This window comes from Pundamilia nyererei, unplaced genomic scaffold (genome assembly GCF_000239375.1).
Source record: "Pundamilia nyererei isolate P.nyererei 1_Seehausen unplaced genomic scaffold, PunNye1.0 scaffold00126, whole genome shotgun sequence".
Taxonomy (NCBI): domain Eukaryota; kingdom Metazoa; phylum Chordata; class Actinopteri; order Cichliformes; family Cichlidae; genus Pundamilia; species Pundamilia nyererei.
The window spans coordinates 1,130,876-1,156,428 of NW_005187527.1; the positions used below are offsets into that span (position 1 = coordinate 1,130,876).

General features: G+C 40.9%; 1 protein-coding gene across 26 annotated transcripts in view; it reads right to left on the bottom strand.

Annotated features, from left to right (window-relative positions):
• Positions 1–25,553, bottom strand: part of LOC102193494 (protein tyrosine phosphatase receptor type D) — a 398,348-nt gene that overhangs the window by 159,792 nt on the left and 213,003 nt on the right. For all 26 annotated transcript variants that reach the window (XM_005743019.2, XM_013913330.1, XM_005743018.2 and 23 more), the window contains exon 9: positions 2,416–2,453. The gene's annotated coding sequence lies outside the window, so the exon portion shown is untranslated. The remainder of the gene's footprint in view (positions 1–2,415; positions 2,454–25,553) is intronic.

The following is a 25,553-nucleotide window of genomic DNA, read 5'->3' on the forward strand; positions in this document are numbered from 1 at the left end:
TGTATTGTTACAGAGAAAATAAAAAATGATCTCATCTTACTGTTTATCCTCAAGGATGGAAAACTCTTGTATTAAACTGCATTAGGTCATCTTAATGGCTCGCAGACCTACAGTGCATTTCCCTGTTTGGGCTAGATGCTTTGATTACGTTCAGCCTAATCAGTTCAAACTTTTATGGATGCTGTATTTGCTTGCAGGTAATTCATGTTAACATCGTGTTTAACCTCTATCTGGTAATTTCACCAGTGGCAATTGAGAGCAATCTCTATCTAAAAATACTTTTACCTCGGCACACTGGACAGATCTGTGGAGTCTCCGATCTTTGTTCCAACCCGACTTTGTGATTTAAGCTTGAAACATAACCTTTCACACTGCGAGTCACAATAATGCTTGCTGCCTGGATAAGTAGTGCTTGAATAAGATGAATCACCCCTCAAACTTTGCTTCCAAGGGGCCAGACTTTCTCGTTCTAGTTATCCAGGCTTTCTGAAGGTAAGTATTTTTGCGCCAACAACTCAATTTGCAAAGAGCTATTAACTGAAACCTTGGGCTATCTCGACATGGTGTATGTTGTGTCTTTTGAGGAAACTGGAAACTGTCCGATCAGTCGTGGATTGGCCTCCTCTAAGTCCAGACCTCAACAGTGTGGGATCATCTTCAAGTCAAGTCAAAGTTTATTTCTATAGCACATTTAAAAGACTGGCGTACATCAAAGTGCTTCACAATAAAACCGCAATGTGGGCAGAACAAGGAACAAATAGTACAATTATAATTAAAATTACATTTACATGGTGTAGTGTAGGCCGAATGAAAGTCAAACTAATTTGCTTCAAAAGCTAAGTTGAACAGGTATCTTTTAAGTGTGATTTGAAAGACTGAATTGATTCCGATGTCGACTGGGAGATTATTCCAGAGTGGAAGCAATGGCCAAAGCACGGTCACCTCGGGTTTTTAAACCAGAACTTCGTTGGATTAGGAGCAGTTGGCTGGAGGATCTCAGTGCTATCATTGGGTTGCACAGATCAAGGAGATCAGTTAAGTAGCTAGGGGCCAGATTACTTAGAATTTTAAAAGTGAGCAGAAGGATTTTGAAATCAATGCGATATTTGACAGGAAGCCAGTGTAAGTTAGTGGGGACAGGGGTGATGTGCTCATGCCTTCTGGTGCCAGTTAAGAGACGTGCTGCTGCATTTTGGACTAATTGCAGAGAGAGTTGCAATAGTCCAGTCTAGAAGTGATGAAGGCACGGATACGTTTTTCGAGTTCTTATGTTGCAAATAGGCTTAAATAGGGCTTAGCAGAAAACAGAAAAGGCAGACAGCATCCAAAGAAGAGCTTTGAAAGTCTTTCAAGAAGCCCGGAGAACTATTCCTGAAGGCTACCAAAGGATATTAGAAGAAAGCTTGAGTAAGAGAAGTGGTCAAACCAAATAGTGACTTTCAAGCTTGTTAGAATAGCACAAACTCTGCTTTTGCCTTATATACTGTATTACCATTTCACCGATTGCACCTATTTCTCATTTTGATAGCCGAATAAAAAGAAATGAGGGGTGGCTCAAGACTTGTGCACAGTACTGCATGTATTTTCCATACTGTATTTTAGTGGAACATATCTATTCATCGTGCCTTTCATGGATGAAGAGGTTGTTTAACGATTGTGCCACTCTTCTTGCAGCCACCCAAAAATCCTTCATTTAATGAAATCTTCGGCATTCTCTCATCAAGCAGCAGAATGTAATACATCATTCTCCGAGTCTTTCCCATCTATTGAACTAACCAAGCCCTGGAATCTCATCCGGGCGAGCCAGAGCAAATGAATAGAGCATTTCAATTAGGAAATATTCGCTCCTTCTTTTTAATGCAGCGCAGCTATGTGGTTGAGGTTAATAAGAGAAGTGTATTTTTACCTGTGCACAGTGCACTCACTGAGTCTTGTCAACATATCAAAGCATGCACACAATGCAAAGACAAGCACTTCTAGTTCTTTTTGCAAACAAAACAGAAAATGCCCACATAGATTTGTCATTATCGAACGACCCACATGCCCACTTAGATTTCTGCCACTCCACATGTCTTCCCACAATGCAATATTGCACGGGTAGCAGAGAAGACGGGCGAGGCGTGCCATTTATCTCTGCCAGACGTGGTTAAAAACAAGTTTTTAATGTTTTTTTGTTGGCTGGGCAGGATTTGCGATTGCATAAGCGGCACCCTGATTTTTCAAACCACGCTAATTAAACAGCGGGGAGAAAAGAGCGAGAGGCCTTTTGCTCTCTAACCTCTGTGCTTCCACTGAAACCAACGTTAGCACAGTTCTAGGAATGAGCAGAGAAGGAAACTGAATTTAAAATGAAATGAGCCTATTTTTGTTATTTATTCAATGAGTCTTGCATGTGAATGGACTTTAGCAGCTTACCTTTCAGCACTCAAGCAAACTTCCAAAGAGTTCAAGAGCTGCAGGACAACAACACAACAAGGAAAAGCATGTTAGATTACGGTATGTTCATGTCAACATGAAAGCAATTATGATAAAAAACAAAGGTTAATGTCATTTTGGGAGAAGTTTCAAGAAAGGGAACTGGTGAAGACAGCAGGTCTTGTTGTCGGGGAAATAATTTTAATCAGAGCTACGGCAACGCAATGATGTGCAGCCTTGAGCTGAACTAATTCAGTCCTGCCATTGCTTTTATAGTGTAAAGGGCAAACATTTATTACACACTGATTACATTTGGCAGGCATATGTGTCTGACACTTAAACCCTTGTAATTTTCCACGCCGTTACAAAAACCCCTTCTTCACCGCTGATATTCAATCACGGCGTGAATGCGGTATATTTCCCATGGAGCCACCAAAAAAAAAGAGTCACGAGGACAAGAGGAGAGGAAGGAGAGTGAGGAGGGGCGCTGAGCAGCTTTTTAGTTTAGTACTAATTAAATGTGGGAGGTGCTCAAAAGGTCAGGGATCGACCAAAGAAAGAAAAATAACACTTAAAAAAAAAAAGAAATTGGGATGTGTCATGGCTGACGGTGTGCACGAGGCGCTCAAGGTCTTGTAGATTATTACCAAGCTCACTTTCAAAAAGAGGGAACTGGGGGAGATGGGAGAGAAAATTAGTGGTGTGACTGATAAACAGCATATCTCCATGCTCTGTTCCCCCTTCCACCCCTCCTCTCTTTTTTTTTTCCAGCTGAGAGATAAAATTCCAGCTTGGCAATGGTTGCCAGCACAATTGATTCTGGCAAAGGGATACGACTGCAGAGCATGAGGGCTAAGTGTTTGAATAGCTGCTGTCAAAATGCTGAAGGGGAATTTATTTCTAGTTTATATGCGAGCTATATCATGGAGTTACTGAGACTAAATGGCTACAGTTTGATGTACAGCACGCTTCCATTTCTCTGGTGTGTAATCATGGCGCTGTGCTCGGGCTTATGGGTGCCGTGCCTGGATTCAGTGAATGGACTGAAAGCAGGCAGTCGTTTTCTGGGACATGACAAATCCTTTACATTTCCAAACACAAAATCATCTGCAAACCATTGTTGTAATTACTATGAACTTAATACTGAGCTACATGTGTAAAAGCTGACATCCCTAAAAACCCCACCAACTATTTCATGTTAATCTCTCTTCAACAGCATCAGTCATATCTTTCAGTAGGGGGGAAAAAATCTGTTGCAAGCATAATTTGGGGTGAAGCAAACGATGCACGAGCAAATCAAAACAGAGTTAGGACAAGGAAAAATCTGTAGTCCCATTGTGTCTGATCCATCCCTCACCTAAAAATGTTTCCTGACCCGTGGGGGATACAGAAAATGATTAATAGGTACACTCCAGCAATCAGCAGGCAATAAGAGAGCCACCTGTCAGAGGTTCTGCTGCCCTTTTTAGATTTATGGCTAATTCGGTCCACGAATGCAGCCACTCAGGTAGCCTCCTATCAGAGCCTTATAGAAGGAAATGTGTGGGTTTGCAAAACATTGTGAGAGTGTGAGGAAATACGTGAAATAAATCAGAACTGGAATGCGTTTAGCATATGGAAAACTGGGAATGATGAAGGATGCAAAGTTCCCTCATTAAAACAGAGGCCAGTTAGTGCAGAGTCTGTTTGAAGAGAGTGTAATCAAGGTTATCTTCTTACAACTACAATTTACAGATGTCCATTGAATGCGTCAATGAGAGGATAGTTGTAAAGATGCACTGACTGAAGTGTGCTCTGCATTTTGGAGAACTGCAAATCCAAAATATATCTTTGATATATAAGTGAGATTCACTTTGAGTTCTAGAGTATTAAAGTGATTAAATTTTGTCAAAATAAGAACCTTTTGACAGCGCGAAATTTTTTTACAGCGAAGTGTAAAATTCTTGAGCCACACCCATTTTTTTTATAGTGTGCTAGGAAAACAGAAGTCAGATGCAAGAACTGATTGACAAATATGCAAACATACATATATAATAGAGTATATAAGGCAAAAACACTGTCCCATTTTAACAAGCTTGAAAGTCAATATTTGGAGTTATTTAAGAAGTCTGAACTCACTTAGGTAAGCTTATCTGCTTTAGAGTCACTTTGTTGGTGCAAAAATACAATCATGTCTGTCAAACAGAGTTATCTTTGGCATTGTTCATACATTTAACTAAAGAAACTGGATCAAATGATGTATTTCTGGAGCAGGTTGCTTGTGCACACTATTATATATCACTTTAAAATCCTTTTTGAAGGTGTAAGTCTGACTTTTGGGGTTAAAGCTACAATAAGGGTTACATTGCAGAAAATACAGAATATTTACTTCAAGTTTTCGTTGTCTGTTGTGATATAAAATATAAGAAGCCCTTATCGAAATTACATTAACTCTGCACTGCACTTGCTTAAGTCCAGCTATACTTCTGCAAAGGTTAAGCAGTATTTAAATACACACTGATAGAGAGAGCTGACAGCCATAAAGAGGTTTTGGGAATTACTAACAAAACTAATAGTCTTTGCAAAGGTAGATATTACTGCTCGTCATTCTACAATAGACCTTAAGAAGTATATGTGGGAGAACTATTTAGTTAGTATTTAGTATTTAAATAGCTTCCTTCTTGTTGTGCACTCAGTACAATTCTTAAACACTCCACAGAGGTCTCTAAAGCGTCTAAGCTGTCTAATACCGGTTGTATTTATTTAGCTGCTGTATGGCAGCACTTTGACAGATTCTCGATGATGTCTTAAATATCCCCTAATAGTGAAACTAGGGGAGACAGACATGATGACCTTCTTAAAACACCATCTGTTGCACAGCACAGCCACAGCAAGGCGAGATTAGCCAGTGAGATTGAAAGACTCCCATTACATGACACCTGCTCTCCCACTGCACTGTAAATGGCAAAAGACAGTGCTTTCACTTCACTTCATTTCAGATACCATTGTGTGTTCACAATGATTTCATTCTGAAGCCAGTGGAAACATGTCGAAGCTTTTGTAATTAATGGAATTGTAAGACTTGATGGGCACAAAAGCTAATGCGAGCCTCTCTGAAAAGGAAAATGAGAGCACTGTCCTTTGACATTTTCCATTTGTATCTCTGGCAGGTGATTAAGCTCTGAAAGAAAGTGATATTATCCTGCTGTGTGTAAACAGCCTGGGAATATTACACTTGATGAACAGAGATGATGTGCAGCCTACCTAAATTACCTTAGTGCTCCATTTATTCCAGCAACATCACCTCACACCATTATTTCACGGCCTTTGGTTTATACTGCCATTTTTTTTTGCCCAGGATTTGAGATCTTTTTTCTTTTTTGTGTAAATCTCAGTGTCAGGGTCACTATCCTCTGAGCTCCACACTCCCTCTACCCTCTTCTCCCTGACCCCCACCTCACTTTCCTTGGAAATTCTCCATCCATTGCCCTCCTGACAGCCACCCATCAACCCGGGTGCAATTTAAAAAGCCCTTCAACAGCTGCCATTCCAAAGGACCGGCTATCAGTCCAGCTGCCAAAGCCCAGACAGGGACTCGGCATCAGCGAGCAACTTTGAACGTCAGGTCGGTTTCCCCCCACCCGCCAATTCCAAATGGACTGAAGGTGAAAGACTCTATTTCTCAAAGATTGCTTCAACGGAAGACAGACGGACTTCCTGACATGGCACAGCAAACATCAGGCATGCATAGCGTTTTTGTGTGGAGACAAATAGGTTGACGTCATTTAGGCTGATGTGTACGATTTTGAAATATCAGCATAAAATAGTCAGTGAGTTACGTTTGGAAACATTACGATACTTTGAGAAAAAAATCCTCTTGGGAGAATTCCATGAAGGGGGATGTTTATGTTTCCATAGATATATCACTTTCCTCAATGTCAGGCTCAAGCAGTTTGTGTGTGTGTTTGTGCCTGCCTGCCTTCCTGCATCCTGCATGCAAACACCGCATACGTAGCTTGTCTAAATGTGCATGTTGCCGGAAACTATCAAGCGAAAACATCTCAGGCAAGAGGCTGGGCAGCCTGCTGTTGTGCATTTCTCTCCACCATATGTCTTTGTCAGAAATATTTGCTGTGCACCGAATGAGGGATGAAATCAATCCAAACGCTATTTTTTCCCCAGTTGCGCCTTCTTGAAGGTGGCAAAAATTGTACTGATACTTGCCAGATAAACCAAAATTGTCAAATGTAACAACTGGCCGCCGGTGACACTCACAAACAGACCATCTGGTCTCGGGTGTCCAATAGTCGTTTAGGGGAAAAAAATGGAATGGCTGAATCCTTTTTTTTCTATCACAATTAGCAACTGGGAGGAACGGATGGGAAAATGACTCTGCTGCTGTTATGGACCACTCAAAGATGAATGCTATGTGCCAGTTGGGAAATATGTTAAGGTGCTCCATAGGCACAAGTGGAGTGAAAAATGTCTCTTAGAATTACTGAACAGATGCACTCGCTGGCCTTCATTTTCCTAACTCGCACCCACTCAGCTGGACTTCTGCTCGGCTCTACGCTGCCTGAAGACAAAATCAACGGCGCAGCAAGATTGTGTCAGACACAAATATAGTCAAAGTGAAAACTTTTAAAATGTATTTTTAAGGTCAGTTTTTTTAAATGGGTTAATGTGCACAATCCTGAGCCACCAAGAGTGTTTTCTTGGACGCTGGTATATAGTAAATGGACTGGTTCTTATATAGGGCACTTTTCTGCTCAAGTACTCAAAGCGTTTCATTCAAAATACCGGATTTCCCATTTACCAAAACATTTTCTTCTCTTTCTGACCGCTTTCCGTCTAACATTCACATTCAGATAAATGTTAGAAGCATTGGAGATCAACATCGTTCCCAACGACACTTTTGCATGCAGGCTGGAGCAGTCAGGGATCAAACCATCAACCTTCTGATTAGCAGATGACCTGGTCTACCTACTGAGCAACAACCACCTTCTGATCGGCTGCTTTTCCACAAAGTTTTCGCCCAGTTATTGTAATTGATAAGTGTAAGAGAAATGTCTTAATTATTCATTTATTTATTTGATGCCAAGCCAGTTAACACTGACCTATGAATCATTCAAGCTTAAAGTACTTAACTCAAGGGCTGGACCGGTCTTTTCATACGCATAATGCCCAACTTAGCAAAGAATCAATTTCAGATGGTATCACTGGGAAAACATCTCTTCTTTTTAGGCTGAATCAAAATGGCAAGACTTTTGCACAGTATCGTGTCGCATATCTGCTTTCCATTTCAATAATGGTCTTATACAAATATCTAGCTGGTGCTGATGCTGAATCCATTTTGCATTTTAGCTGAAACACATAAGTCCTGTATGTAGCTGGAGGAGCGAAGTTATTTCCAATCACAGTTTCTGGACCAGCTTCAACCATTGTGTTGGGGACTCTTGCTGTCCGCCAAAGCTTTTAGTTCATTGTGTAGCAGCATCACTTTTGCCCATAGCCACGAGACTGCATGAACAAAAGCGCCAGTTGGCTGGGTCACACTGCGATGCACCTGGGGGATGTATGCATGTTTTGCATGGACTGTGGAGGGTAATCGCTGGGTCCATTAACATGAGAGGGAGCTGCAGCTTCCAAGCTGGAGAAAAAAAAAATGCCCCAAGCGAGCTGACATTATGAGGAGGCATCTTCCCCCGATCCCTTTCACTGCAAAGAAAGTTAATGGAGTTGAAGTGGGTCGTCTAGAGTTAAATTGAATCTCCTGCCAATGCAAAGGCTTTGATGTGGCAAAGATTAAGGAGTTGTTGTAATTTTGAGTTCAAACCCGGAGTACCAGCATCCACTGAGAGCAACCTATTTAAACCTTTCTTAGTCTATCAAGGACTGGTAAAATACAGCTACTCTTCAGCATATATTAATGTAGAGGATACACGTTGCATATTCATGTTGTACACAGACTGTGGCAATATTGAGCTATTAATCTATAGATGTTAAACAGGACAAGCACAAACACACTAACTGATGCTACAGTGAAACTGAGTGAAACTTCCACATGAAAAGCAAGATTTTAGTTAAAAGCAACACAAGTGACAGGTTTTTAGCGAAAGTTTGTACATCCAGTACGTAGGTTTGCTTTCCTTTTTGATGAATGGTTTTGAGTGCAAAGAAGGTCGTGTGTCTTTTTTTGTCAGTGTTCTGCTTCTCTGTAGCCAACAAGTGTAGAAAAAAGTCACGGGTTTGTGGTTCTATACATCAGTTAATGGCAGAAGTGTCCTTCCCATGCCCTTCTGTAATAGCCAAGCATCATTAGCGAGGGGGTCAAGAGGGGGGGCAGCCATCCATATGTTTCAATAATTACCCTGCTCTTCTGTCAAAGCGCACACTGTGCTTACGTCAGTGTTGGAGACAAAATCAAATTGGAGAAAAAAATATTTTGTTTTATTTTTTTTAGCTGTAAGAAGATTTAAGTTGGAGGTGAAAGGTGAAGATGCTACATTTTTGTCACGTGGGACAGGCAGCCGGTCATGGCTCAGCCTCGGTTCCAGCAGCAGCAGTTTCAGCACTGTGAGTGACACATTATTTCTCTGTAACCTCCACCCCTCCCACCCTAACGCTCCCCAAATCATAACCCCACCCCAATCTATTTTCTGCCTGGCTAGTCTTATGAAACTGCATATATTCTGTCAGATTACTCCCATCAAATTCCCATACTGTTTAGTTCTCGGCTGTTTGAGGAGCAGATTTGGATGTCAGGGCCAAAACAACGCAGGATATGTGAGCTGATCAGAGACATGCTACACCCTTGAGATTTCGAAGGGGACCTTTGTTTTTAAAATATTAAATGCATGGTTTTCTGATCCTATGATGTGGCGAATATATTTGGAATAGTGCTTAAAGCCTCAGTGGCACATTATTATGTCTGAATCATATTAGAATTGTAATGCACACTTTATTTTTACGCAGTATTTAGTTTACAGTACGTAGTAACACTATAGTAAGAGTGACAAATATGTACGTGCAAGTTCAACTAAATCTTTCTTAAAACTCTCCTCATTCATATTTGCGGTTTCTTTGAAAATGCATTTTATTTTGAAAGGTAAACGATCAACGTCAGTAAAACCAATGAGCAAATTAAAATGACCTTTAGTTTCATAATTTGCTTGACTGGACTAATTACTTGTAATGTCCATTAATATGATCTCATTATGATTTTTTTCCCTTCTAATAAGCATCCTATATAAGAAAAATAAGTGCATTGAGTATAACCAAATGCACAAAAGATCACTGCAAAAATTTCATTTGCCGGGAAATTACCTTAATGTCTGTATTCTGAGCCTGAGCTGGTGTTACGCATAAAAATGGCTGCATGAGAGATAATCGCTAATAAAAATGCACATGAATGGAAGGGTGTACCGGGGCAGAACTAACGGGGTAAAACTAGTTTTATCTGCAAGAAATCACCTTGCGTGAGGCTCCTGCTACAACTGAGCCAGATGGATGGGAAAAAAAATATGAAAAACTTTAAATGAGTTATTTGTTTTAAATATAAATAATATGGTCCCAAAATGTTGTAAGGAAACACAGGGTATGCCCTAAACTGGCTGCCAGGCTATTGCGGGGGTAACACAGAGGCACAGACTGTCACGGCCGGGATGGCTAATGTGTCTGAGGTGTGGACTCAAAAGCAGACACAGGAGAGAGAAAACTAAGGTGTAATAAAAAGCAAGCCATTTATTAGGCTGATAGCAAAAGCAAGGCAAGGCGAACTGGGGAAAAACGAAAACATTAAAACTAAGACATGAACATGGCCTGAACAAGAACATGAAAACCATGACGTGAGACAATCAGAAGCATAAAATTTGTGACACGAAGAGCCGAGAATCACAGAACAGGTAGCAAAACAAACAAACGACCCAACACTAAACAAAGGGAGACAGAGGACTTAAATACACAGAAGAGTAATGAGGGAAGTGGAAACACCTGGGAAACACAGCTGACACAAATAAACCTGACACCATGGAGGAAGCGAAACTAAACACACTGAACATGGAAACACAAGACTTTCAAAATAAAACAGGACACATGGAGAGAGACAAAAGGACGTGGAACACGCAGACATAAAATACACAAAAGACTTGGGGGAATGGAAAGGAACACAAGGAGAGGAACATTGGAACAATTAAGGGGGACAAGGCACGGGCATAACTAAAAGTATACACATAGGACAAGACAGACTTAGACAGGAAAATGACACATAAACAAGGCAGCATGGAAGATAATATTAACTAGACTAAACCCTAACTAAATATTAACACCAGAACTGAACATTATCCACAATGCATAAGAAATCAAAATGACCACCATGCTACCCTAAGAGGAATGCCAATAATATTATAGTAGGATAAGCTACTTTGGATTAACTTGATCCAAATATATTCCTTAACTGTGATGTCACATAACTTGAAAAGCTGCTGTAGCTCTAAACAAAAAAAGAAGAAAAGGGGGGGCAAAGACCTTTTGCGCTATTGCATTTTTGAAATCTTACACTAAAATAAGCCTTACTGTCCAGTAATGCTGATAACTCTGGACCTTTAAAAAAAAACCCAGTGGAGCATAAAAGTGAAAATGGCAAATGCATCTGCTCACCAAGTCAGCATTCTTCCCATTGTCTATGGATTAGCTACAGTGCTTGAAGCCGCGTGACTCCACTGCCCTTTGCTACTGCAGCGTCATGTGACTGGCTTTAACGCAGTGGTGTTAAAACCAACTGCATCAGCTTAATGGCCATTCAATAATGTGAATTTGAATGAGACTTCCTTCTGCAGTGATTAATGCCGATTAATGCATTTGCTAGCGTGGCGCCGATTGACCATTAAGACAATTTATTGATGTGTTTTGATTTAGGCTTCACCGGGTATCAAAAGGAAGCAAGAGATAAGAAGTTTTGATCATGCAGAGAATCGAATTTTTTTTATTGTTAGCGTGCCTCGCTGCTGATTAAGTGAAGGGAATTAAATCAATTACTCTGGAATTCAAAGTGCTGTATCGCTCAGATCTTTTTAATATTGTTATCCCGTTACTCATCTGCCCTGTCAAAAGTTAAAACAGTGTTTAAACAGGGACATTTACTCTAAACTCGAGCCAATTAATTTCTGATTCAAGGAGATTTGCCTTGAAGAGCTTGCGAAATGTAATCCTTAAAAGCATTTTTGCATGTCTTTACCAGAATGCGCTGATTTCTTCCTCTCTTAATCTTGCAGTCAGGAATAAAGTGACTAGTTATCATCATCACCATCGTCATCTTACATTTTGCTGTCACTCCAAAAAGGGGGGAAAAAAAAGTGAAAAAAGATAACTTTAAAACAAGATATAGAATGAATGATGCAGGGTACGTGGAATGCATCTGTTTACCCTACACAACTTGCCTCTTGATGCATTCATTCAATCCCCGTCCCAACTACTCTCCCATGAATGAAAATCTCCTAACAGCACGCCACAAAAGAACTTGCTAAGCCATTTGGATCAAGAATCTCCCCAGGCAAATCAGCAATTAGAGCCTAAGCTGCCTTGTAAAATCAATTAGGAGTTGTAGTGTGTGTTACAGGTACAAGAGTGGCTGGCACCTCTCTAAATGGACCAGGAAGAGAGCTTTAAGTCTGCCATGCAAGCAACTGTAATCTGCACCACTTAGTCACCAAATTTCTATGAAATCCTCCTCTCTTTGTGAGTAATGCTTCGTGCTGTTGTTTTGAGTTGCTAGAAACTTTCAAAAGTTTTGACAGCCGAGTTGTATTTCAGAGATAAGGCATACGCCGCTCAGATAAAAGGCTTTCGTTTTGTCTTTAACATTAAGTGAAGTTGTTCACCGCTGTTATTACAACAGGAACACTAGCTTACGTTTGATTTGCGTCGCATCTTGTGGTTTTCTTGTGTGGAAGTTTGCGTCTGTCTGTGATAACGCTGCCACAAATGCTCTCTGCAGAATTCAACTCAAATTTACTAGGTGTGTTGAGGTGCTTTTATATGCATACTGCTGAGTAACTTTGGATATTTCTTCCTAGGTACCCCTACGTGAGAAGTGCTCTTGAAGAAGTGCCTGGTTAAATGAATGTTATATTGACTCACTTCAATATCTTGTGATAAAAAAACAAAATTTGTGCAATTCTAACAGCCTTGAAAGTCAATATTCGGTATGACCACCTTAATTCGCAAACACAGCCTGAACTCTCTTAGACAAGCATTCTTGTAATTTCTTGAAGTAGTCTTCAGGAATAGTTCTCCAGGCTTCCTGAAGGACATTCAACGCTATTCTTTGGATGTTGGCTGCCTTTTCTTCTCTAAAGATGATCCCACACTGCTTCAATAATGTTGAGGTCTGGGCTATGGGGAGGCTAATCGATGACTGAGAAGTGTTTCATTGAGTATTTCTCTATCCAGGTATGTTTTTATTGCATTAGCAGTGTGTCTGGGATCATTGCCATCCGTGCAAATGAAGCTGCTGTCATTCAGACTCTTTCTGGATGCGATTGCATGTTGGATAAAAACCCGATGGTACTTTTTGCATTCACAAATCCATCCATTCTTCATTTGTACTCAACTTCTCCAGTTTCCTCAATGAAAACAGTGCACACCATGTCAGGATATTCCAAGTTTTCAGCTAATAGATCTTTGCAAACAAACTTGTAGATGCAAAAATATATATAATGTATTCCTGTCAAGCTGTGTTATCTTTGGAGTATATAAATAAATGAGGGGTGGCTCCAGCTTTTTTCACAGTACTGTATTTTTACCAGCTGGATGTTAATAAGCCCTAAAACCCCAAAATAAGCTACCCTGTAGGGGAACTGAAAAGCTTTTTTGATGAACCGCTCTAGGTATGACTAACCCCCTAACATACACACAGATACTTGATGTGATGTTAAAGCATTGATAACTGGTGCCTTAAGCCATACAATATGATTTTGCTTTGTAAGCACTCAGGTCTGAATCCGAATGAGCCACTTATTCCCTAAATGAAAGCTGCTTCTTCAACTTTCACCATGATAATTAATGAGATCGACATTTTCAATTATCTGTTTCCTGCCTTTGCCGTTTGAGGGAACAGCTGTTAACGTCGACGGGGTAGGAAGACGGGTGATAGAGAACAAAGAGGGCAGCATCTGGCTTTTTGAAAGATGGCGTATAATTCTTCGACGAGATCTTTGTGTGGCGCACCACCACCAGAGCAGATTTCCACCACGTGTGTCTAATAAAGTGGGACGGTATATACCAGCGCCGGCTGAATTAGGCAGACGTGTGGTTTGTTTATTGTTGCTTCCTGGAACTAATAGATTGTATGGAGACCACAGAAGCTGATAATGTTTGATGCTCTTTTGATGCCATATTTAGGCATTAGTAAAGCACTGCTTACTTCTTTTTACACTTGTGCTGCACAAGCTGCTTTCCTGACGTCCCTCCCTACAGTATGTAGTAACTGAGCGCAAATGGGTCCATTCACAACAGCCTGTCAGAGTTTTTTTTCAATGCCCAACAAAGATTTTCAGTGACAAAATGGGTCATGTAGAGGCATGGGGCCCATTTTAACTTCCACCAAGGTCAGTAGGTCTCTGTTGGCTTATGGCCTATTCAGCTGGGAGCTGCAATTACGCTATGAAACCATGTATCATACTGAGTTAGTCACCAGCTTCAGTTGCTCACTAGTACCATACATCACCCTTGGTTGCACCATGTAGAGTATTTGGAAGGCCACAGTGAGCCCACGGGGGAATCATTAGTTCATATGTAAATATGAGAAAGTGGTGCAGATTTCACCTTGCCTGCACGGATTGAGAGCGTAGTAGCTTGGGAATGACAAACGAGGGTCACGTTGCCCAGACACTACAAACGCCTGTGGTTAGTATTGTTGTTATGATCCTGCATGATAATTGGGGGATGAAAAACTGTGGCGATAAGGCGATCAGCGTGAACACGACCAAAAGTAACCGAAATAAATGGCACAAAAGGCACGAAAGGACTGCCACACTGAAAACGTAAATAAAGTCAAGACATTTTTGCATGACTATATTGCTTATCTTGTCTCAATGGAGTTATTCATGTGCTCCCATTAAGGCCTGGCCACATCTTCATGCCGTTTTGCATATGTATAGTTTTTGTGGGAGAAGGCATGCCCCTTCTGCAGCGAAATACTTTCACGCTGAGATCAGTGGAGCGCGTGCAGTTCAGTGAATGTTGTTGTACATTCTCACTTCAGCACATCACAGGAGACGTAACAGCTCATTCTTCCTCACTGGGCCAGACCGAGTCAGAGATGCAAATACGGGCATTCAAGCATGGAACTCCTGACCTCAGTAGGCAAAGCTAAAATTTTAGAACAGCCAGACAGCACTTTTCCTTTCCCCTAAAAGAACTTGAAATATGCATTGGCTGTTTTATTTTTCTCTTTTAATACCATTACAGGAAAAAAAGGTCTCTCTCGGCTGATTTCCCCCATCCTTGTCCCCACCTTGCTTATAAGATTTAAAAAAAAGAGACATGAGAGAGAGATCAGAATCATTGCGCAGAGTGACAGATTCAGTGTAAATTTCCATGCCAAGATCATATCTGGAACACTGCAGTCATAAGATTTTACAGTCAGCTCAAAACAGAGAAGTCTCTCCATAAAACATGAAAATGAAAACCAGTTCAGAGTCTAACTGTAACATTGGTTTGCACGTGTACAAAGTACAAACCCATTTCATGTTATGGCAGAAAGCAACAACCCCAGGCAGCAAGTCTGAGCTTTTGAGGGAAATGTAAAAAAAAAATATTGAGCCGAAAAATTCAGCATGACAAGAAATACAATGACACCCTTCTTTTAGACTGCATCGCTGTTCTGCCTGTATGTCAGTGTATGCTGCTGTCTACAACAATTACTAGTACACTTGCTGAATTTATATATATATACACATATGAAATTACCTGAAGATCAACGCTGTGAGAAGAAAATCTTACTTGGCTGCAAAAGCTAAGAGAAGCAAACGCTCCGTCATCAGTCATAAAGCATTTTAAAATAGTCAATAATATTTAGAAACCCTTGTGTCACGCACTTCGGAGGAGTTGGGCTGAGGTTGTGCGGTCAGAGCCGCGAGCCACTCAAGTGGCGAAAAATAATTAGCACAATAATGTGGCGAAAAGGAACTGCAACTTGAGGAAATCAAGTGTTAAGGAACATCTGAGACCGCAACAAGCTGCGCCTATGTTCTCAACAATGCTCAATCATCAGTCCCTGCGGGAGAAAAGCTTCTATTTATAGAGCAAATTCACTCATCTAACTTTAATGGAGCCTTAAGACGGACTGTAGCGTCTGCTGTCGGTGTGGGCTCGTTTCACCAGCACTGTTGCTTATGTGTGAGGTGCAGTACCAAAGGATATAAACATGTGTACTTGTTTGTCATTTATGTGGGAAAATAAGGAAAACCCAAACATGTGGATGTGGTAACTGTGAACTCACTTGATGTTATCAAGTTAATTAAAACCTGGAAATGTTGTAGCCAAGTTGCCCTTAATTGGAAGCTCAAATGTACTCACAACCACATAAGTCTGTTTGTTTTTTTTACACAACCTCTCTTAAAAAAGACTTGACAACATTCAGGCCCCATTTTACATGAAAAAAAACATGTGAACCCATAAAAAGTTTCCAAAAAATCTGGCTAGGGTGGGCACGGTACTAGAATTTCAAACTCAATGCCATTAGTGGCAATTCTATTTTTATGCTAAAGTAATACAAAAAAAAAAAAAGAAAAAAAGAAAGCCCCCAGTGGATGCTAGACTTTTCCCAGCTTCAAACTGGGACTTTAAAAGAAACTTTTTAGACAGAAATACGTGTGCTATCCAGTTAAATAACCACCGTCTATTAATGTTACAGATTATACAGCTCACACAGTAAGGTTATCGTTTTATTATTAGCGATTATTAGCTGCTACGTTAATGATAGCTTAACAGTTAGCTAATGTAGATATTGGAAAAGGGAGGTTTGTTCTCTTTTTTGCACATGTTTGATTTTCCAAAAATGTTAAGTCCCTCCGGACGCAACTTGTCCAGTTCTCCAGGCTTGGGACCAGAACTAGGAGTACACTAGTTTGTGGTCTCCTGCAATTGACTAGTTTGCTAATAGTTATACAGCTAACGTTAACATCTGTGTTCAAATGGTCAAAAGGGAGCTTCTTCCTGAAGCTGTGTTTAGTGTAATGGATGTCAACTATGTCAATGGCGGTGCCCCTCCCTGTCTGCAGAGGTACTGTGTGAAGTTGTGCGAGATGTGGGGAAGGCAAAGATAGCACCACATCTCGCACAACACAATACTGTTGCAAATGAGTATCTAATCTGATTAATTTTCAGCACTGCTTAGTATCTGAGCACTGACTTTTTTTTGACCACCTACATTTAACAGCTCCTCCATGCTACCTTCTTACTGTACCATCAATTGGTACTAAGATTGAGCTTAACTCTAATTTTAAATAACCTGGAGTCATATGTTCTTGGCTGCATGGAGTGGCAAGACTGCAGTCTTAGTTATCTTGCATTAACATCAAACAGACCGGCCGGGCTGTATTGTAGAGATAAAAAGACACTGCCCTCGCTATTTGTGAAGTGATATTCAGTTAACATGACACCGCTGCCAAAACTGTGATATACTTCAATCTACCACCTCGACAAAGTTCATTTGGTGTTATTTGGAGACAGTATGTTGGCCACCACCCCATATAATCAGGAGTCCATAACAGTGAGTTGTAATTATCTGTACCTATATGGTTCTCCCACGCAGTCTATTCTGCTGGTGCTTACTGCGGCAGCTTGCCTGAATTGGGGGTATTTATACATGAAATTAAGGTGTAATTAAAATTGGTCTGGTGCTAAAGGGGCTGAAGGTGATTATGCTCATTTGCATAGTACACAGATTTCTTTTTTTAATGCTGCCTCCACAATTACGGCTAGTTCTAACACATTTAGACATCCATCATTTTTAATATTTCAAACAAAACCCAAACTTGGGGATGATTAGAGAAAGTGTTTATGCGTGATAACATTTTGCATTCTTAATGTATCTCCAGGGTAAGACGAAATGATTGACATGCCACCCGTGTTAGTTAATGAAACAGACTTAATTCTAAATGTGCAGTTCTTATTTTCAAGGCATCTGGCAGATGTTTTTTTCCCCCCCCTCATCCTCCTGAGTCAATTACCTCCATGTTGCTCAGGATACGCTTGGAAAACGTAAGCAAGGAAAGATTCTGGTGAGAATCAGATGAGGAATCACTGAAACTGGACGTCCAAAAACAAACATTAGCATTCAGCTCATTTTTCACAGGCACAACATTATCTAATTTGCTCCATTGGGCTTGTTTTGAAGCAAATGGGGGACTATTATATGGGCTGCAGACCAAGGAGAAACTCATTACTTCTCACATTATCACTGGAAATGCGTGGCGGAAAAACTGAGCTCAGCCTGCTCGCAGGCTAAAGCCTTGGCATCTCGTCCAGGTTGTAAATGGACCCCTCTCGGCTGATACGCCATTGTGTCCAAAGCCATTCCTGATATTTGGTGAAGGGATGTCATGACTGCTCCAGCTGTCACAGGCACAGCTGTTCACTTTCCCCTTGAGTGAGCAGAGCTGCCTTTGCCTGGCGGCTCGATGCTGCGTGTATGTATGGGCCAGTGTGAGTCCAAGCACAAGCATGCAGGGATACTGACAAGGTGCACTAGCAACACAGCTTATTCCAAGACACGGGAATAAAAACAATTGCACACGAGTAAATAGGGAGCTGCAGGCAAGTAAGCTGCAACTATGAAGACTTATTATTTATGTACTACTGATTTTACTGGACCTGGGGGGGTGTGAGGCTCAGCATCACTTCATAATGTACTGTAAAGATAATTATATTAATAAACAGCAAACTGGTAGTTAATTAAACTTTAGTTAAACATTAGTTAACAGTTTAGAGGTGCAACAAATACAACTTGTAAATGGTTAACAAACGCTGTGTAATCATCTATAAACATTTATTAGCTAGCTATTAAAAAGAAACAGATGTTTAGAAGTTGTTCTGAAAAGCCTACACAGGCCGCTGTGAACCTCAAAAAATGGTTAAGTTCTGTTCTTTCTTTTCTTTTTTTTAGTATCTTTTTTTAAATTAGGCATTGACACCAGAACAATTTGGCCTGGTTTAAGTAAATATGAGTAGTGGTCAGAAGAAACCAAAGCAGGTATACGGGGGACAATTCCCCTATGCCTAGTGCGCGGGGAAAAATGATCAATATCATTTTTGTGACATTTTTGTTTGGTGGTGTGCCGTGTGATTTTTTCAGTATGTGCCGTGGCTCCAAAAGGTTGGGAAACATTGGCCTATTGTATACACCAGCGGTCCCCAACCCCCGGGCCTCAGACTGGTACCGAGGTGTATTTCACACCTGAGCCTCAACTCTCGCGGCCCGGTTGGTTTTCAGGGTTTTTATCGTTTTTCAGCGTTATTTTGTTATCGTTTTTATTGTTAACTCAGTTTTCCTGGGCCTTTTCACATGTGTTATGAATAAATCTTCTTTTTTTCGGTACCGGTACTAGTTTTATTTTGTTGTATTTATCCGCGACACCTTAAAGGCCGGTCCGTGAAAATATTGTCAGGCATAAACCGGTCCGTGGCGCAAAAAAGGTTGGGGACCGCTGGTATACACCATAGGACCAACAGTAAAGATCAACTTGTGGGCAGGGAGGCCGAGGAAAGGCTAACATCAGTAACGAAAGCTTTAGCACGATTTTAGAGCTAATAACTCCTCCATAGTAAGCTGGTGTCCTCCCAGAGCTCTCTCACACTTCCTGTTAAGCTTTCATTTGCTTTTATTCTACTCAACTGCAGTAGTTTGGGGACTGACACGCATTAATTTGTTCTGATTGGGTTATCTATTACTAATTACTAAAAATTCATTTTGCCATAGTTAAACTGGTACCGATTGGAACTCCCTTCATCTAAATGTGTCAGGCACATCAAGCAAAAACGCACATCATTACTGATCACTTAATTGTTTAACACTCAGTAAAGTTTCCTTAACTAACAGTTTCCATTTATTGTAAGCAATAATCGGCCACGTGTTTACTCTTCACGAGACTTTTGATGACTGGGCCTTTGCTTCTTGTGCAAAGAGGCTCATCAGTAGGACCTGAGGAAAAAGCGCTTTGGATGTATGCACTCATATGTGATCGATACTTCTCCACTTTGGCCGGGGCAAGCATTATTTTATCATAACACTCTCCACAGCGTGACTGTGTACCTCTCGAGGTCTAGGTGACCGAAGTGCAAAAAGGGCCATATTGATTGCATACTGAAAGAGTCAGTTATGATGAATGGACACTTGCTAAATCAAATTCAGAGATTAATCGGCCAGCAGCAGTGTCATTAGGGCTTTGTGATGGGTGAATTAATACGGTGATTAAATGAGAGGTTGCTACTATGTTACCATGTCAGCTCCTGACAAGCTGACCCAGTATCAGCTGGCAACGCAGTAAAAGATACTTCATCATATTGCACCTTTAGAGTGTGTCTGACCTTTGGCATTAACATTTATCATCCGGGGTTTTCCTAACGCTTGTTTGATGGAATAGTCAGTCGTTCACATGAATAGAAACAGCTCATACCCGCTTGGCAGTTCTGGGTTATAGATGTAATGAGAAAAAAAAGAAATCCCAGCGCACTGAGAACACCGCCATAGTGCTAGTTCCAACACAGCAGAATGTGAAAAGACTATGGACGTTTTCTGCATCTATATTGGTGGAGCTAATAAAAGTATTCTTAGCTGGCAGGGAAAAGCAAATGCTGACAAAATCAATGCACCCTACTGCCAAATCCACAAATACTAGCAAGCAGATTTGGCTCATTTTCCAAGCAGGCATATACACGAGAACATGTATACACGCACACACTCTGTCACACACACAGAGACAAATCTGTGAAACACAGTGTCCCTGTGACCCTTATGCTCCATATGGTCAAGAAGAGGGCAGAGAAAATAAGCACACGGCTCTGTGGGTGATTGCAGCTTGGCAGCCAGCTAAGCCCCGAGGTTCGTGGTGTTGAAGCAACATAGCGATGGCTGGTACAACCCTCTTTTCTGTTGCAGTGCTCGTGTCCTGCTTCCATATAGTGTGGTGTAATGTATAAACATGGTGCCTGAAGGGGCAGAAAAACAAGAGCGGCTTTTCTCCCACCCTCCTTTTCTTTTTTGGCCTGAAAATCAGCACTTAGCTGAACCTGATCTGCACAGCTGTAAACATGGCAAACATAACAGCAGAGCATGCATAAATCATGTACAGTGTATACACAGTGTGTGGCTATAAGCACAGAGCTCCCACAGGGCACCATATTGACTGGAAAATTATCTTGATGAGAAAGAAGATTAGGTGAATGGCTGCTAGTGAAAGAAGCGAAGACGTTTCATCAATGGGATTTGCAAACACGCCGTTATGTCAGCACATGCACACTTTGGATTCACCTTAATACAAGTACATATTTTAAAAAATACCTCAAAGGTACTGTAACATAACTGCTACAGATGCCGTACTCTAACGGGCAGGATAAATCAGATCTTTAATGCAAACAGCTTCTAATGTAACTACTGTCTATGAACATGGACCCAGTGTTAAAAGAGCATTTGAACTTTTTAAAAAGCTATCGTGCTATGTTCTCATTATTTGAAACTTTGGCCATGTTTAAACATGAGTTATTGTTAATTATCGACAGAAAATAGGGAAAAGCAAAAAAGGTCCATTGATTGATTAAAGAAAAGGCTGGAAGTAATGATTTATTGATTTTTCTCCAAAAACATATGGAAATACTGTATAAAAGGCAAAACAGAGTCTGAAAAATGAGCCTGAAAGTCAATATTTGTTATGACCAGTTTTATTCTCAGACATAGCCTGAACTCTCTTAGGTAAACTTTCTTGGGATTTCTTTAGGTAGTCTTCAGGAAAAGTTCTCCAGGCTTCTTGAAGGACATTCAAAGCTCTTCTTTGGATGTTGGCTGCCTTTTGGGGAGGCCAATCTACGACCATTGTGTGTTTTTCTATCCAGGTATGCTTTTACTGCATTGACGGGGAGTTTGGGATCATTGTCATGCTGAAAAATGAAGCTGCTTTCAAGAGCAGAGCCTCCGCCTTGTTTCACAGATGGCTGTAGACAATGACAACAGTACTTCTCTCTTTATTGCCGGATCATTTGTAGTGTTAAATGGTTTAAAAAAAAACAACATTCCTCTGACAGTGGCCAGGTGCAAGAATTGGACTGAAAATGAGTCAAAAAACAACTAAAGTCCAACAGAAACCTTTAGAAATCCTGGAAAACTATTGCTCAACACTAGGTTAAAAATGACAAGAAAGTCTGACCTCTTGGAAGAAAAATATAAAGAACTAAGGGTTGCCTCAAGACTTTTCCCACAGCAGTGCATCTGACCAAATAAAACAGAAATTCAAAATAAGCCAACTCAGTTGCTGTCAAACTGTCAGACAGGCTGTAGTCTAGACTGCACGTCCATGCTTTTTTTTGTCTTATTTAGAGCAATGATGGTGGGAGCTCTAAGCACTCTCTTTATCTTTTGGGGGAAAAATATGTGCCAGTCCCACTTTGGTCAAAATGCATGCACCCGATAGCAAAAGCTTTTATGTCTTTATGTAATTTGTGCCCCAGAAATTTTACAGCGTCACTGCTGAGTTTTGCCAATGAAGGCCATACAGTGCACTGCTCGCAAACTACTTTAGCAAATGGGGTTTGCCCCGACAAAAAAGATCATCGCTCGCATAACAAAAGTGCTGGGTGACCTCTGGATGTTTTGATGTGTGAAATAATGCTATTGCCGTACAATATTCATAGAGTGTGACTGGCCATTCACATGTGGCCATATCTTCCAAATGGTTCCCTAATTTGAGCAGACAGGTCCACCACTGGGTCACGCACCAGCACAGTCATGCATCTGACCAGGAATAAAGCTGAAATCAATTTCCCCTAGTGTCTCTTTGAGGCCTTTTGAATGGCCTTCAGTGTTTGTGCCCGAGGGAGCACTTACTCCACTTCTGCTGACCTCTTTGTCCCTTCCCCTCTGAGCATATTGCCCGCATTGAAATGATAACTGCCTTTCAATCTCTGGTCAAAACAATTGGATGCACTATTCAAAACCCAGATAGCTCTCAGAGCACTCAACCACAGTTACCAGCCAAATAAATTTTAGGTTAGTTATCAGTACGGGTATAGGGGTTGCAGGAAATCAGCGTACTCCTTTTGACCTCTCTGTCGGTTGCTCAACAGTATTCACCTCTAAACGGATGGGGGTCAAATAACAGCATCCGTAGTTCACAGTAAAGCTTCATGCCTGCTGTTTCCAATCAAGATCATAGAATATGTGTTGAAATCAGACTACGTACGCTTCACGGCCTTTAACTGTGTGCAAGGTCGAGCTTAGTATGTAACATGGAAGGAACAAATGGAAACAAATGCAATCGCTTTTAAACTTTTTATCATATGCGATTGTAATTCAATTACTGTACCACCAAGGAGGAATGGAATCTGTGGCAGAATGGCTCGTTACGACTCGCTGCTTTGGGTAATGGTGTTTTCTTTGCTCTGGAAATGAAATATAATATCATTAAATAGAGAGATGTAGAATGAAGTGTCGACAGATCCATCTTGGGTGCCTGCTCAATTTGTTTGTGGGTGCTGAGTGGCTCCCCAATGACAGATCCAGCTCATCATTGAAGCATCCGGCTCGTGGAAATCTGGGGATTTGACTCATCCGACATTTTCGAGATTTATGGTTGTAAATTTGTAGATGTAGGAAACAAAACAGGCAATTAAGAGAAAATCCCAAAGAATGCTGAACGGTTTAATGATTTTTTTCTTTCTTGGTTTTTTTCTTTTCGAGGGCCATGGATTCACAGATCAGGCGACAAATCTTTGCTAGCAATCCACGTGCATGCAACCTCTTTAAATTCGTACCTGTGAAAGGATGAAATCGTCCTCGAACACGGCTATCAGCTGTGACTGAGACTGTTGACAAGTAGCAGCTCGGATTTTCAGTGTTTGCACTAACCTCAAGATAATATTTGCAATGGTACCACTGCTTTTAGCTTCAGATAACAGTTAAGGGGGCTCAGAAAAGGGGTGGGGGTGATGAAGAGGAGAGGCAATAAAGAAAAGCTTTGATGTTGTCATGCATGATTGTGCGGAGGCATCCTCGGGCTTGTGTCGAGTGTGTTGATTTAGTGAGTGCTGCAGAAACGAGAATACAGATGGCTACTGGTGCTATTTGGGGCCGGGCTCTGAGAATTAGAAACCTCTCCTACATCCATTATCTTGGGTGACACTTCAAATACTTCAGACACAAGCATCAGATTTCCTTTCACAAGTGTGGCACTATGCCATTTTAATTAATTTACTTTGGAGGGTGGGGTGACTGTCATTAGGAAAAGGAGCACAGGAGCAGTTTAGGGATTTTTCAGCTCTGAAAAAGCCAACTAACAAGCACTGGGGTATTTTTTTGTCTTTTTGGTTTCATATCCTTCTATAACACTCATTGATATACGTTTCTGATTCGATAGGCCAAAACATGGACGTCTGCTCAGGCTTCAGACGGCCTTAAATGCTCGTTTTTTTTCTCCTTCTTGCTCTGTATGATGTCACAGAGTGCAGATGGGCTCGATATGGACATCTCAGACTGTGCGTATGCACCATACTTTCTTATAGTTTTTTATTTTTAACTCAGTTTAATTCAGGTTCAGTTTCCAGAGTGGGTTTGATCATTTCAGTGTAGCTCTCATTGGTTGAAAATGTTTCTTTTTCATTTTGTTAGTTTTAGTCTTTATTACTGATTATTTTATTTAAGGCAAATGCCAGAGACAAGATTTGGGGAAATCAGTATTGAGATTAGAATATAAACAGAACTTTTTGAAAGCAGTTGACTCACAGGCTTATAGACATCCAAAGCCTCAATCAAAACATCTGTTAAACCCTCATCAGGCAGTTTGTCATAACAGATTTTACCAAGTTAAGTCATACTAAGAATTGTTCCTCTATATTTTTGATTTTAACTTGTTTTTCAAATATCACAAAATTGCAGCCGTAAAAGGCTGATGGCATATTGTTGTAACCCTGGTGGGCAGGTGGGTGGGCAGTGTGGACACCCAAGTTTGTAAATGCGATAACATGAATACGGTGGTCCCTCGCTATAACACGGTCCACCTTTCGCGGTCTCGCTGTTTCGTGGTTTTTTTAGTTTTGTTTTTACAGCGCATCATGTTCTGCGTTCTGATTGGCTGTAGACCATTGTCAATCAATCTCGTGTCGTGTCTCCTGTTCAGCTTGTCAAATTTCCCTATATCTTCGATCACTAACAGCGGGACTCTGAAGTGCTGTACTGTATGTTTCTTTGTAAGTTTTCTCCAACAAACAGAAAATGTCGATGAAACATTTTGCACCATCAAAGTCAACTGCAGGTGCCTTTGGTTTCATTCTACAGGGTGGGAAATTTATACGGATACACCGTAATAACATGGGAATGGTTGGTGATATTAAAGTCCTGTTTGTGGCACATTAGTATATGTGAGCAGGTTATAGCGAAAGCTTAGATCAGTGTGGCACAGGTTTAATTTAACCACACCAATAAAGAAATAATCTACAAAAAGAGTGATGTCAACAAAGAGCACTGCAAAACAGAGATGCATGCTCTGTTGCAACAGCAGGGCGCTCTAAATGCCTCACAGGATTCTGCACCTGAGCTGCAGACTAAAGAGCCAAACAATGGGAGGGTGTTTTGTTCTGAAACGCAGTCTGTGTATCACGCAAGCGGGCACTTAGGCAAAGGTGACAGATGTTTCCCTGTATCAGACCCGGGAAATAAATAAATAACTCCAAAGTGCAACAAATGAGATGCGTCCACTCCATGTGGCGGACATCTGTGCGGCACACTGCCTCTAGTCGTGGCCGGGTCCTTTCGCTTTAGCATCAAACAACGATTTTTATTCTTCGAGATCAAACGTGTCGCTTTTAAAAGCAGGAAAAGTGCTCCGTTTGTGAGGGGGGAAACACAGTTTTTATCTTGGACTTTGCGTGTCTGTGCATGCATGTTGAATTAA